Source organism: Oncorhynchus kisutch, unplaced genomic scaffold (assembly GCF_002021735.2).
Source record: "Oncorhynchus kisutch isolate 150728-3 unplaced genomic scaffold, Okis_V2 Okis09a-Okis19a_hom, whole genome shotgun sequence".
NCBI classification, from domain to species: Eukaryota; Metazoa; Chordata; class Actinopteri; order Salmoniformes; family Salmonidae; genus Oncorhynchus; species Oncorhynchus kisutch.
In genome coordinates, this window is record NW_022261985.1 from 5735785 (window position 1) to 5749533 (window position 13749).

General features: G+C 47.0%; 1 protein-coding gene across 29 annotated transcripts in view; it reads left to right on the forward strand.

Moving 5' to 3' along the window:
• LOC109887454 (putative homeodomain transcription factor 2) overlaps positions 1-13749 on the forward strand; it is a 106608-nt gene that overhangs the window by 17600 nt on the left and 75259 nt on the right. The gene's annotated exons all lie outside the window — the stretch shown is intronic.

The following is a 13749-nucleotide window of genomic DNA, read 5'->3' on the forward strand; positions in this document are numbered from 1 at the left end:
TTTAAGGTATGCCTGTGATCTAGGCCTGGGTGATGATATTGTATTTTAAGGTATGCCAGTGATCTAGGCCTGGGTGATGATATTGTATTTTAAGGTATGCCTTTGATCTAGGCCTGGGTGATGATATTGTATTTTAAGGTATGCCAGTGATCTAGGCCTGGGTGATGATATTGTATTTTAAGGTATGCCAGTGATCTAGGCTTGGGTGATGATATTGTATTTTAAGGTATACCAGTGATCTAGGCCTGGGTGATGATCTTGTATTTTTAGGTATGCCTGTGATCTAGGCCTGGGTGATGATATTGTATTTTTAGGTATTCCTGTGATCTAGGCCTGGGTGATGATATTGTATTTTAAGGTATGCCTGTGATCTAGGCCTGGGTGATGATATTGTATTTTAAGGTATGCCAGTGATCTAGGCCTGGGTGATGATATTGACTCTCAGTTTCAAGCCACACTGACAAACCCTTCGGTTGTTGAATCCGTGATGCTATGTGATTAAGCTGCGCTGCTCATGAATATGATTTAAGGTTAGGGAGGCCAAGCCAATTCTTTCAACAGCTGTAGGTTTTTTTATAGCCTTCTACCTGTTGCTGCATTTAGGCCGAGTAAAGGGTGTAGCGGGAATTTTAACAGGAAGCATTGAAAACCAATAAAGCAGTCTTGGTAAGATATTGATTTTCACTGAAGCGACCCGACCTGCTAGAGATCTAGGGAGGGGCATCCAGCGGTCTGGATCGTCAGTGATTTTACTAATCACAGGGGGGTAGATCAAAGCATATCGTTTCCCGTAGTCTGACGTCATTTTAACATCTTGTTTTATTCTTTTGGAACTAAGACACAAGAAGAAACTGATCTTTGTTTTCAAATCAGACCAAAGTGGATGTCAACCAAACCCAATTCTCCGGTCTGAACTGGGACAGCATGTGACTCGTGAATGAGAATAAGGAGTTCTTTGTTGATAACAGAGACTGACCTACTCCTTAAAGAGGGCTCTTTGGGATGATGGGAATTTTCTACACATGCCAAGGGCTTTCAAATGTAGGCCACTCACGTGTGTGTGTGTGTGTGTGTGTGTGTGTGCATCACTCCTTCCTTGTTAGTTTTCCATATCTCTTCAATTATAGCTCCCATTTCTTTTAGTTGTTTTCATAATCCATAGGCTAATCCTTTTGTCCATTTTCATAGTCCTAAAACAATATTAAACTAACACAACATTTCCTGTGTGTGTGTGTGCATCACAATACTCCTTCCTCGTTAGTTTTCCATATCTCTTCAATTATATCTTCTCTATTCACATTTGTGAGGAAGTCCTGTACCATCTCCCTATTGAGCTCCCGTCCCTACCATGACAACAACCACAAGTTGTTAGCCTGCTACACTGTCTCCAAGGTCACCTTCTCCAAGGTCACCTTCTCCAAGGTCACCTTACTACACTGTCTCCAAGGTCACCTTCTCCAAGGTCACCTTCTCCAAGGTCACCTTACTACACTGTCTTCAAGGTCACCTTACTACACTGTCTTCAAGGTCACCTTACTACACTGTCTTCAAGGTCACCTTACTACACTGTCTTCAAGGTCACCTTACTACACTGTCTTCAAGGTCACCTTACTACACTGTCTTCAAGGTCACCTTACTACACTGTCTCCAAGGTCACCTTACTACACTGTCTCCAAGGTCACCTTACTACACTGTCTCCAAGGTCACCTTACTACACTGTCTCCAAGGTCACCTTACTACACTGTCTCCAAGGTCACCTTACTACACTGTCTCCAAGGTCACCTTACTACACTGTCTCCAAGGTCACCTTACTACACTGTCTCCAAGGTCACTGTCTCCAAGGTCACTTTGGATCAACGTGTTATTTTCATGTGGTCTACGGTGGCAACCAGAGAGCCATTTAAAACAGCATAGCCTAGTTCCAGACAGACACCAGGAATAGTCTTGGCCTATCTCCGAAATAGCACCTTATTCCCTATACAGTGCACTACTTTGACCAGAGCGCTGTACAGGCCTACGGTAGGCTCTGCTCCAGGAAACGGCCACTTGAATAACCTGCAGCTCAAGACCTATTTATTGTTGCAGAGTTGCACTGGGTTAGAGAACTATTGAGACTTCTTTCATTTAATCCACAGAGATCTTCACTACTCAGATGTAAAGAGAGGTTAATGCACGGTGCTGTGGCGGAGGTTAATGCACGGTGCTGTGGCTGAGGTTAATGCACGGTGCTGTGGCTGAGGTTAATGCACGGTGCTGTGGCTGAGGTTAATGCACGGTGCTGTGGCTGAGGTTAATGCACGGTGCTGAGGTTAATGCACGGTGCTGTGGCGCTCCAACCCTGTGTGTTACAAGGGCATCATCAATGTAGCGCTCCAACCCTGTGTGTTACAGAGGGCAGCATCAATGTAGCTCTCCAACCCTGTGTGTTACAGAGGGCAGCATCAATGTAGCTCTCCAACCCTGTGTGTTACAGAGGGCAGCATCAATGTAGCGCTCCAACCCTGTGTGTTAGAGGGCATCATCAATGTAGCGTGATGTCTCCTGTGTGTTACAGAGGGCATCATCAATGTAGCGTGATGTCTCCTGTGTGTTACAGAGGGCATCATCAATGTAGCGTGATGTCTCCTGTGTGTTACAGAGGGCATCATCAATGTAGCGTGATGTCTCCTGTGTGTTACAGAGGGCATCATCAATGTAGCGTGATGTCTCCTGTGTGTTACAGAGGGCAGCATCAATGTAGCGTGATGTCTATAACTTAACTATTTGCACATTGTTACAACACTGTACATAATATAACATTTGAAATGTCTATATTCGTTTAACTTTTGTGAGTGTAATGTTCACTAATGTTTTTCACTTGTTTATTTGACTTATTGTTTATTATCTATTCCACTTGCTTTGGCGATGCAAACATATGTTTCCCCTGTCAATAACGCCCCTTTGAATTGAATTGACAAGTAGAGAGAAAGAGCGACAGATTATTAGATTGAGAGACTGACAGAGAGAGACAGGCCATGTTCCCAACCAGAGGAGAGATAGATACAGGAAATGACACCAACTAGCTGGTCTTTTATTTAGCCTGCTACATAACCATGTGTGCAGGGGAGTGTGGTGTGTATTCGTGCAGAGAGGAAACGAGCAGTAACCACACACTGCTGACTATGCAGGGCACTGCAGGGCTCTACTTCCAGACAGCCTTCTCATAGCAGCTCATCACATTCTTCAGTCAGTCTGTTGGTCTGCAGTCTACTTCAGCTTTCGTCAATACATTTCTGTTTGGTGTGTTCTCTACTCAAAACATTACCCTAATAATAAACCCTCTTTGCTGGGCTATGCTATAGAGATAGGGAAACATCCTAGATGACTAGGGAAACATCCTAGATGACTAGGGAAACATCCTAGATGACTAGGGAAACATCCTAGATTACATGGGAAACATCCTAGATGAATAGGGAAACATCCTAGATGACTAGGGAAACATCCTAGATGACTAGGGAAACATCCTAGATGACTAGGGAAACAGCCTAGATGACTAGGGAAACAGCCTAGATGACTAGGGAAACATCCTAGATGACTAGGGAAACATCCTAGATGACTAGGGAAACATCCTAGATGACTAGGGAAACATCCTAGATGACTAGGGAAACAGCCTAGATGACTAGGGAAACATCCTAGATGACTAGGGAAACATCCTAGATGACTAGGGAAACATCCTAGATGACTAGGGAAACATCCTAGATGACATGGGAAACATCCTAGATGACATGGGAACCATCCTAGATGACATGGGAAACATCCTAGATGAATAGGGAAACATCCTAGATGAATAGGGAAACATCCTAGATGACTAGGGAAACATCCTAGATGAATAGGGAAACATCCCAGATGACTAGGAAAGCATCCCAGATGAATAGGGAAACATCCCAGGCCCAGATGAGGAACTGCCATGAGTTACATTTAATAGCTTGTTTTTGCAGATTTTCAGATTGCTAAAACCCATATTATTGGTGTCACTTGTAGTGTTGTCTGTCCTCGGGTCATTGTTAAAAAGCCCTTACCCTGCCCTGTAAACAGTGTTGGTAACCTGTGTAAACAGTGTGGTTAAGTGCTTGTGGTGGCATGTAGTGCTATGTAAAGGAGCCGGGAGAAATAGCTTTAAGCCTGGGGAGGAGAGAGGAGAAGAAGACAAGCCTGGCCACAGAGGGAAAGAGGGGACTTTCGTAGTAACCTTGACCTAATTCTCCTAACCTGTTACGTACATTCTTCTAACCCGTCTGCGTAATTCTCTGAACTTGCTACAAAAAATGTACTTTTGGTGGTAGCTGTGTGGAAGTGGTGTGTTTTTAGGCTGTCCCAGGGAAAGAGATGGGTTAAGGTACAAAGAGAGGGAGGGAAGGTGAGCAGTACGATTCAATTTTAGTCCTGTATTGACTCTTTGCCTGTTTGATGGTTCGTTGGAGGGCATAGCGGGATTTCTTATAAGCGTCCGGGTTAGTGTCCCTTTTCTTGAAAGCAGCAACTCTACCCTTTAGCTCCGTGCGGATGTTGCCTGTAATCCATGGCTTCTGGTTGGGGTATGTACGTACGGTCACTGTGGCTTGGTATACCCCTCAATGCCATTGGATGAATCCAGGAACATATTCCAGTCTGTGCTAGCTAACAGTCCTGTAGCTTAGCATCTGCGCCATCTGACCACTTCCGTATTGAGTGAGTCACTGGTACTTCCTGCTTTAGTTTTTGTAAGCAGGAATCTGGAGGATAGAATTATGGTCAGATTTTCCAAATGGAGGACGAGGGAGAGTGTTGTACGTGTCTCTGTGTGTGGTGTGAAGGTGGTCTAGAGTTTTTTTTTTTTTCCTGCTTGCACATTTAACATGCTGATAGAAATTTGTCAAAAGGTACAACTTAAATCCATAAGTTTAAGTTGTTGGTTTGAAAACATCCTCTAACAGTGTCTAGACTGTACTATAGGTATGGTGATGCAATACTGAGATTTTATTGGGATTCCATGTTCCAAACATATTGCTCGCTATACAGTGCATTCGAAAAGTATTCAGACCCCTTGACTTTTTCCACATTTTGTTACGTTACAGCCCTATTCTGAAATTGATTATTATTATTATTTTTAAATATCATCAATCGACATACAATACCGCATAATAACAAAGAAAACAGGTTGAGAAAATGTTCCAATTTAATTAAAATACAAAACCAGAAATATCTACACGTTTCCCTCCATAATTCTTAAATGGAAGAGGTTGGGAACCACCAAAACTCTTCCTAGAGCCACCTGTCCAAACTGAGCAATCGGGGGAGAAGGTCCTTGGTCAGGGAGATGACCAAGAACCCGATGGTCACTCTGACAGAGCTCCAGAGTTCCTCTGTGGAGATGGGAGAACCTTCCAGAAGGACAACCATCTCTGCAGCACTCCAACAATCAGACCTTTTATGGTAGAGTGGCCAGACGGAAGCCACTCCTCAGTAAATGACAGCCTGCTTGGAGTTTGCAAAAAGACACCAAAAAGACTCTCAGACCATGAGAAACAATGTTCTCTGGTCTGAAGAAACCAAGAGTGAACTCTTTCACCTGAATGCCAGGCGTCATGTCTGCAGGAAACCTGGCACCATCCCTACGGTGAAGCATGGTGGTGGCAGCATCTTGCTGTAGGGATGTTTTTCAGCGGCAGGGACTGGGAGACTAGTCAGGATGGAGGGAAAGATGAACGAAGCAAAGTACATGGAAATGTGTTTACTCACAATCTTGGTGTGTGTGTGTGTGTGTGTGTGTTCAGGGTTATTTCTGCAGTATTGATGGGGACAGCAGAGACACTGAATAAGTGAACGAATAGTATCTCCTCTCGTCTCTCGCTCTCTTTATCTACCTCATCTCATCATGACTAACAATGTCAGTCAGTGGGACACCTGAGAGATCTACCAGCCCTCCACCTCCTCCACCCCAGCCCCTCTCTACCTTCCATCATGGGTGTCAGCAGGTCTAGGCTGTCTTTATGTCACTTAGAGAGTGTCCTGTTGGTCTTCTATCATGGGTGTCAGCAGGTCTAGGCTGTCTTTATGTCACTTAGAGAGTGTCCTATTGGTCTTCCATCATGTGTGTCAGCAGGTCTAGGCTGTCTTTATGTCACTTAGAGAGTGTCCTGTTGGTCTTCCATCGTGGGTGTCAGCAGGTCTAGGCTGTCTTTATGTCACTTAGAGAGTGTCCTGTTGGTCTTTCATCATGGGTGTCAGCAGGTCTAGGCTGTCTTTATGTCACTTAGAGAGTGTCCTGTTGGTCTTCCATCGTGGGTGTCAGCAGGTCTAGGCTGTCTTTATGTCACTTAGAGAGTGTCCTGTTGGTCTTTCATCATGGGTGTCAGCCGGTCTAGGCTGTCTTTATGTCACTTAGAGAGTGCAACTTGAGTTGGGGGTCTTGTGGTGTAACTGGAGCTAGCAAGGGAATCAGCCTGATGGAAAACATGCCCACACACACACCCAGGATACCCCACCAGCAACACCTCTCCCACCTCTCATCATTGGGGGGGTTGATCAGATGTCCCCTCCCCCTCTTTTCTCCCTCTCCCCCCCTCCTCAAACACATTCACCTGGTTGCAGTCCAGAGATGCAGTCCTTCCATGTCATTAAAATGCACCGAGCCAGGTAGCTGTGTTGGGTTACACTCACTTTAACGAGCTACACGACCACTACAAAATGGAGGAACACTTTCTGACTGGTAATGCACCACTCCTTATTTGAACAAGACACCCAGACCTGGAATACAACCCCCCCCCCCCCCCCCCCCAGTTAGACCTGCTAGGCAATACAGCAGCACTAGTCTGACAATGAAGTGATGTGGGTTGTTTATGGCTGTGTGTAACATAGTAGCTAGTGTTGTATGATGTGATAGGCTGGATCCATTCTCTGTCTGTGCTGCTCTCTGTTCACTATTTCAGAATTGTTTTCATAACCGCTGTTTTATGTAATTCATTACACAGAATTATGTAACTCTGTAACCTCCCACCTCCTGATTTTTAATCGGACTGACTTCCGACACTATCGCTCTCATCTCTCTCTATCTCTCTCTTTCTCTCTCATCTCTCTCGCTCTCATCTCTCTCGCTCTCTCTCTCTCGCTCTTTTTCTCGCTCTCTCTCTCGCTCTTTTTCTCGCTCTCTCTCTCGCTCTTTTTCTCACTCTCATCTCTCGCTCTCACTCATCTCTCTCTCTCTCTTTCTCTCTCTCATCTCTCTCTTTCTCTCTCTCATCTCTCTCGCTCTTTCTCTCTCTCTCTCATCTCTCATCTCTCGCTCTCTCTCTCTCTCTCTCTTATCTCTCTCGCTCTCTCTCTCTCTTATCTCTCTCGCTCTTTCTCTCTCTCTCTCTAGCTCTCTCGCTCTTTCTCTCTCTCTCTCTCATCTCTCTCGCTCTTTCTCTCTCTCTCTCTCATCTCTCTTATCTCTCTCGCTCTTTCTCTCTCTCTCTATCTCTCTCGCTCTTTCTCTCTCTATCTCTCTCGCGCTCTCTCTCTCTCTCTCTCTTATCTCTCTCGCTCTTTCTCTCTCTCTCATCTCTCTCGCTCTCTCTCTCTCTCTCTTATCTCTCTCGCTCTTTCTCTCTCTCTCTCTCGCTCTCTCTCTCTCATCTCTCTCGCTCTTTCGCTCTCTCTCTCTCATCTCTCTCGCTCTTTCTCTCTCTCTCTCTCATCTCTCTCGCTCTTTCTCTCTCTCTCTCTCATCTCTCTCGCTCTTTCTCTCTCTCTCTCTCATCTCTCTCGCTCTTTCTCTCTCTCTCTCTCATCTCTCTCGCTCTTTCTCTCTCTCTCTCTCATCTCTCTCGCTCTTTCTCTCTCTCTCTCTCATCTCTCTCGCTCTTTCTCTCTCTCTCTCTCTCATCTCTCTCGCTCTTTCTCTCTCGCTCATCTCTCTCTCTCTCGCTCTCTCTCTCTCATCTCTCTCGCTCTTTCTCTCTCTCTCTCTCATCTCTCTCGCTCTTTCTCTCTCTCTCTCTCATCTCTCTCGCTCTTTCTCTCTCTCTCTCTCTCATCTCTCTCGCTCTTTCTCTCTCGCTCATCTCTCTCGCTCTTTCTCTCTCGCTCATCTCTCTCGCTCTCGCTCTTTCTCTCTCTCTCTCTCTCTCTCAGCCTCTCTCTCTTTCTCTCTCTCAGCCTCTCTCTCTCTCTCTGCGACTATTGTCAGTATTGACATAATGAAGCCATTCATCCTCTGGTACTTAACCTGTCAGTTGTGTTGCTAGTGTAGTTTACAGCAATACTGTATTGTATGTGGTGTAGTTTACAGCAATACTGTATTGTATGTGGTGTAGTTTACAGCAACACTGTACTGTATGTGGTGTAGTTTACAGCAACACTGTACTGTATGTGGTGTAGTTTACAGCAACACTGTACTGTATGTGGTGTAGTTTACAGCAACACTGTACTGTATGTGGTGTAGTTTACAGCAACACTGTTACTGTACTGTACGTGGTGTAGTTTACAGACGTATTGTTACTATACTGTGCGTGGTGCAGTGTACAGTACGTGGTGTAGTTTACAGAAGTATTGTTACTATACTGTACATGGTGTAGTTTACAGCAGTACATTTAGCAGCACTGCTACTATACTTTACTGTATTGTATGTGGTGTAGTTTACAGCATTACTGTACTGTACGTGGTGTAGTTTACTGTAGTACGGTTACTATACTTTGCTGTACGTGGTGTAGTTTACAGCAGTACATTTATTGTTACTGTACTGTATGCGGTGTAGTTTACAGCAGTACATTTATTGTTACTGTACTGTATGCGGTGTAGTTTACCAAGTACTGTACTTGGTGTAGTTTACAGCTAGGCTAATAATACTGTTACTGTACTGTACATGGTGTAGTTTACAGCTAGGCTAATAGTACTGTTACTGTACGTGGTGTCGTTTACAGCTAGGCTAATAGTGCTGTTCTGTACGTGGTGTAGTTTACAGCTAGGCTAATAGTACTGTTACTGTACTGTACAATGTGAGAGGACTTCATAGTCACACTCAGAAATCACAATCAGCACTGTCCACCTGGACAAACATGTAGTTTGATGTTCTGCTTTGCCCTGTCCAGAGTGATGTTCTGCAACCATAACACAATGATGAGGTAGCTAGACAAGGAGACCAGCCTAGCTTGCAGTTAGCACCCCAGTGGTGTCAGAACAGTTAGAGGCCTGGCCCCTCGTATGGTTCTCTGTCATTTCCACATCTACAATATTGACCTGTTTCACCCAGCAGGGCTCCAACATACACACACTGAACTACGCTGTCCTTGGCTGCAATGGAATCCAGATGGTTTTGATTGGCAGGGACCTGAACACTCCTCAGTCTGGTTCTCTCTCCTTTTCTCCTTTTTAACCCATCCAAGTAGCGGCACGTGGTAGAGATACTGGTGGTTTGATCTCTGGTAGTACCTCACTGAGAGGGGGAGAGGCTGAGAGGCTGAGAGGAGGAGGAGGAGGGGGAGAGGCTGAGAGGAGGAGAGGAGGAGGAGGGGGAGAGGCTGAGAGGAGTGGGAGGAGAGACTGAGGAAGAGGAGGAGGGGGAGAGACTGAGGAGGAGGGGGAGAGACTGAGGAGGAGGGGGAGAGACTGAGGAGGAGGGGGAGAGACTGAGGAGGAGGGGGAGAGACTGAGGAGGAGGGGGAGAGACTGAGGAGGAGGGGGAGAGACTGAGGAGGAGGGGGAGAGACTGAGGAGGAGGGGGAGAGACTGAGGAGGAGGGGGAGAGACTGAGAGGAGGAGGGGGAGAGACTGAGAGGAGGAGGGGGAGAGGCTGAGAGGAGGAGGGGGAGAGGCTGAGAGGAGGAGGGGGAGAGGCTGAGAGGAGGAGGGGAGAGGCTGAGAGGAGGAGGGGGAGAGACTGAGGAGGAGGGGGAGGAGAGACTGAGGAGGAGAGACTGAGGAGGAGGGGGAGAGACTGAGGAGGAGGGGGAGAGACTGAGGAGGAGGGGAGAGACAGAGGAGGAGGGGGAGAGGCTGAGAGGAGGAGGGGGAGAGGCTGAGAGGAGGAGGGGGAGAGGCTGAGAGGAGGAGGGGGAGAGGCTGAGAGGAGGAGGGGGAGAGGCTGAGAGGAGGAGGGGGAGAGGCTGAGGAGGAGGGGGAGAGACTGAGGAGGAGGGGGAGAGGCTGAGAGGAGGAGGGGGAGAGGCTGAGAGGAGGAGGGGGAGAGGCTGAGAGGAGGAGGGGGAGAGGGGGAGAGGCTGAGAGGAGGAGGGGAGAGGCTGAGAGGAGGAGGGGGAGAGGCCGTAGTGGACCTGTAGGGTTTAACTCCAACCCTGATCCTGGAGAGATAGCCTCCTGTATGTTTTAACTCCAACCCTGATCCTGGAGAGTTAGCCTCCTGTAGGTTTTAACTCCAACCCTGATCCTGGAGAGATAGCCTTCTGTAGGTTTTAACTCCAACCCTGATCCTGGAGAGATAGCCTCCTGTAGGGTTTAACTCCAACCCTGATCCTGGAGAGATAAACCCTACAGGAGGCTAACTCCAACCCTGATCCTGGAGAGATAGCCTCCTGTAGGGTTTAACTCCAACCCTGATCCTGGAGAGATAGCCTTCTGTAGGTTTTAACTCCAACCCTGATCCTGGAGAGATAGCCTCCTGTAGGTTTTAACTCCAACCCTGATCCTGGAGAGATAGCCTCCTGTAGGGTTTAACTCCAACCCTGATCCTGGAGAGATAGCCTCCTGTAGGTTTTAACTCCAACCCTGTTCCTAGCCTCCTGTAGGTTTTAACTCCAACCCTGTTCCTGGAGAGATAGCCTCCTGTAGGGTTTAACTCCAACCCTGATCCTGGAGAGATAGCCTCCTGTAGGTTTTAACTCCATCCCTGTTCCTAGCCTTCTGTAGGGGGTAAGGTTCAGGAATCTATTTTTATGTTCCCCCAGCGCCCGGTTTGTTATTCTGCCCTGACCTACTTACAGGTCCACTGAGAGACTGGTCGAGAGTCCCAAACGGTACCCTATTCCCTATATAGTGTACTACTTTTAAACCGAGCCCTATGGACCCTGGTCAAAAGTAGTGCACTATATAGGGGAATTGAGTGCCATTTGGACCTCAAGCAGAAAGGTTTAGACCAGAGGAGTCAACATCCTATTATTGAAGCCCTTTTCATGGTGTCTTTCACTCTGTCTCTGCTTCTCTGTAAAGGCACTGTGAGGCTGGGACACAGATCTACCTCCATTTTAGGTTAGTTAAGCAGAAATGACCCCAACACCTAATCTGATTGGGCAGGCTGAGCATCTACCACCTCACTATGGCCCTGCTCAGGTACCTCCACACAGACAGTTTGTAGATGTCATCTCAGACAGATCTAGCTCAGAGAGGCCCTGCTCAGGTACCTACACACAGACAGTTTGTAGATGTCATCTCAGACAGATCTAGCTCAGAGAGGCCCAGCTCAGAGAGGCCCAGCTCAGAGAGGCCCAGCTCAGAGAGGCCCAGCTCAGAGAGGCCCAGCTCAGAGAGGCCCAGCTCAGAGAGGCCCTGCTCCTAACCTCTCATCAGCAGCAGATATTCAGATATTTATAATGGAAATTAAAGTGTTTGTGCAACAAAAGGGGGAGACCTAGTCAACTGAATGGCTTCAACTGAAATGCGTCTTCCTCATTTAACCCAACCTCTGAATCAGAGAGGTGTGGGGGGGCTGCCTTAATCGACATCCACGTCTTCAGCGCCCAGGGAACAGTGGGTTAACTGCCTTGTTCAGGGGAACAGTGGGTTAACTGCCTTGTTCAAGGGAACAGTGGGTTAAATGCCTTGTTCAGGGGAACAGTGGGTTAAATGCCTTGTTCAGGGGAACAGTGGGTTAACTGCCTTGTTCAGGGGAACAGTGGGTTAACTGCCTGGTTCAGGGGAACAGTGGGTTAACTGCCTGGTTCAGGGGAACAGTGGGTTAAATGCCTTGTTCAGGGGAACAGTGGGTTAAATGCCTTGTTCAGGGGAACAGTGGGTTAACTGCCTTGCTCAGGGGAACAGTGGGTTAACTGCCTTGCTCAGGGGAACAGTGGGTTAACTGCCTTGCTCAGGGGAACAGTGGGTTAACTGCCTTGCTCAGGGGAACAGTGGGTTAACTGCCTTGCTCAGGGGAACAGTGGGTTAACTGCCTTGCTCAGGGGAATAGTGGGTTAACTGCCTTGCTCAGGGGCAGAAGGACCGATTTTTACCTTGTCAGCTCAGGGATTGGATCCAGCAACCTTTGGGTTACTAGGTGTCCCCTTTCCCAGTAATATTGATTAATACTTAGCCCAAACTGTGACTGAATGAGTTGAGCTGAAGGTAACCCAGAATTAACATTTTGTGTAATTTGGTCAGATTACATCGTCAATCCACAAGAGATTAACCTGAAGGTAGTCTTTATATGGTGTGTGTGTGTGTGTGTGTGTGTGTGTGTGTGTTCTAGAGAGTTAACACAGAACCCTTGGCAAGTAGCAAGACTCCTCAACATAACAGGAGATGTTTTTGGGAACGCTCCCCGTGAACCGTCCAGGTTTTTCTGGCTAGTCTAGTTTCCATGTAAACTGAGTAACAATTTTCCTGTATAGTTATCTGGATGACGCTGTGGAACATTGGTGTGTGTGTGTGTGTGTGTGTGTGTGTGTGTGTGTGTGTGTGTGTGTGTGTGTGTGTGTGATTGCTTGGCCCATGCAGTGTTGTCACTAAGGAGTAGCTAGGTCTAATCTTACTGTGATTATAGTAACTAACCAGCAGCTTTAGACAACTCCAAAACAGCTGAGGAGGTTGTTGTTGACTGGCTGTACCAGAGCCATGGTAGTCTACATACAGGCTGGCTGTACCAGAGCCATGGTAGTCTACATACAGACTGGCTGTACCAGAGCCATGGTAGTCTACATACAGACTGGCTGTACCAGAGCCATGGTAGTCTACATACAGGCTGGCTGTACCAGAGCCATGGTAGTCTACATACAGACTGGCTGTACCAGAGCCATGACAGTCTACATACAGACTGGCTGTACCAGAGCCATGACAGTCTACATACAGACTGGTTGTACCAGAGCCATGACAGTCTACATACAGACTGGCTGTACCAGAGCCATGACAGTCTACATACAGGCTGGTTGTACCAGAGCCATGACAGTCTACATACAGGCAAGTGAATAATGACTGGTTGGGGATTTGAGTTTATATTTTGATTCATCTGGCAGGAGTGAAAACCAACATGCAACATGAACAGCTGGCGTCCAGACTGAGGAGAAATGCTCACACAATGCATCCCAGACCACCCCCTGAAGTGGTCAGACAGATCTGAACACAATCACACCACAAAGTGACTTTTGTGCGTCGAGACCAGTCTTTTCAATGTGATCTTCGTATTCAGATAGAAGTCGCATGTAAGTGTCAAGTGTAGACACTACCAGAGAGACCTCTGTGATCTCAGTTTAAGATGCTACAGTCTCTCTTGTTCTATTAGCTCTGCTGGCTCACTGTGATGCTACAGTCTCTCTTGTTCTATTAGCTCTGCTGGCTCACTGTGTGATGCTACAGTCTCTCTTGTTCTATTAGCTCTGCTGGCTCACTGTGTGATGCTACAGTCTCTTGTTCTATTAGCTCTGCTGGCTCACTGTGATGCTACAGTCTCTTGTTCTATTAGCTCTGCTGGCTCACTGTGATGCTACAGTCTCTCTTGTTCTATTAGCTCTGCTGGCTCACTGTGATGCTACAGTCTCTCTTGTTCTATTAGCTCTCCTGGCTCACTGTGATGCTAGTCTCTCTTGT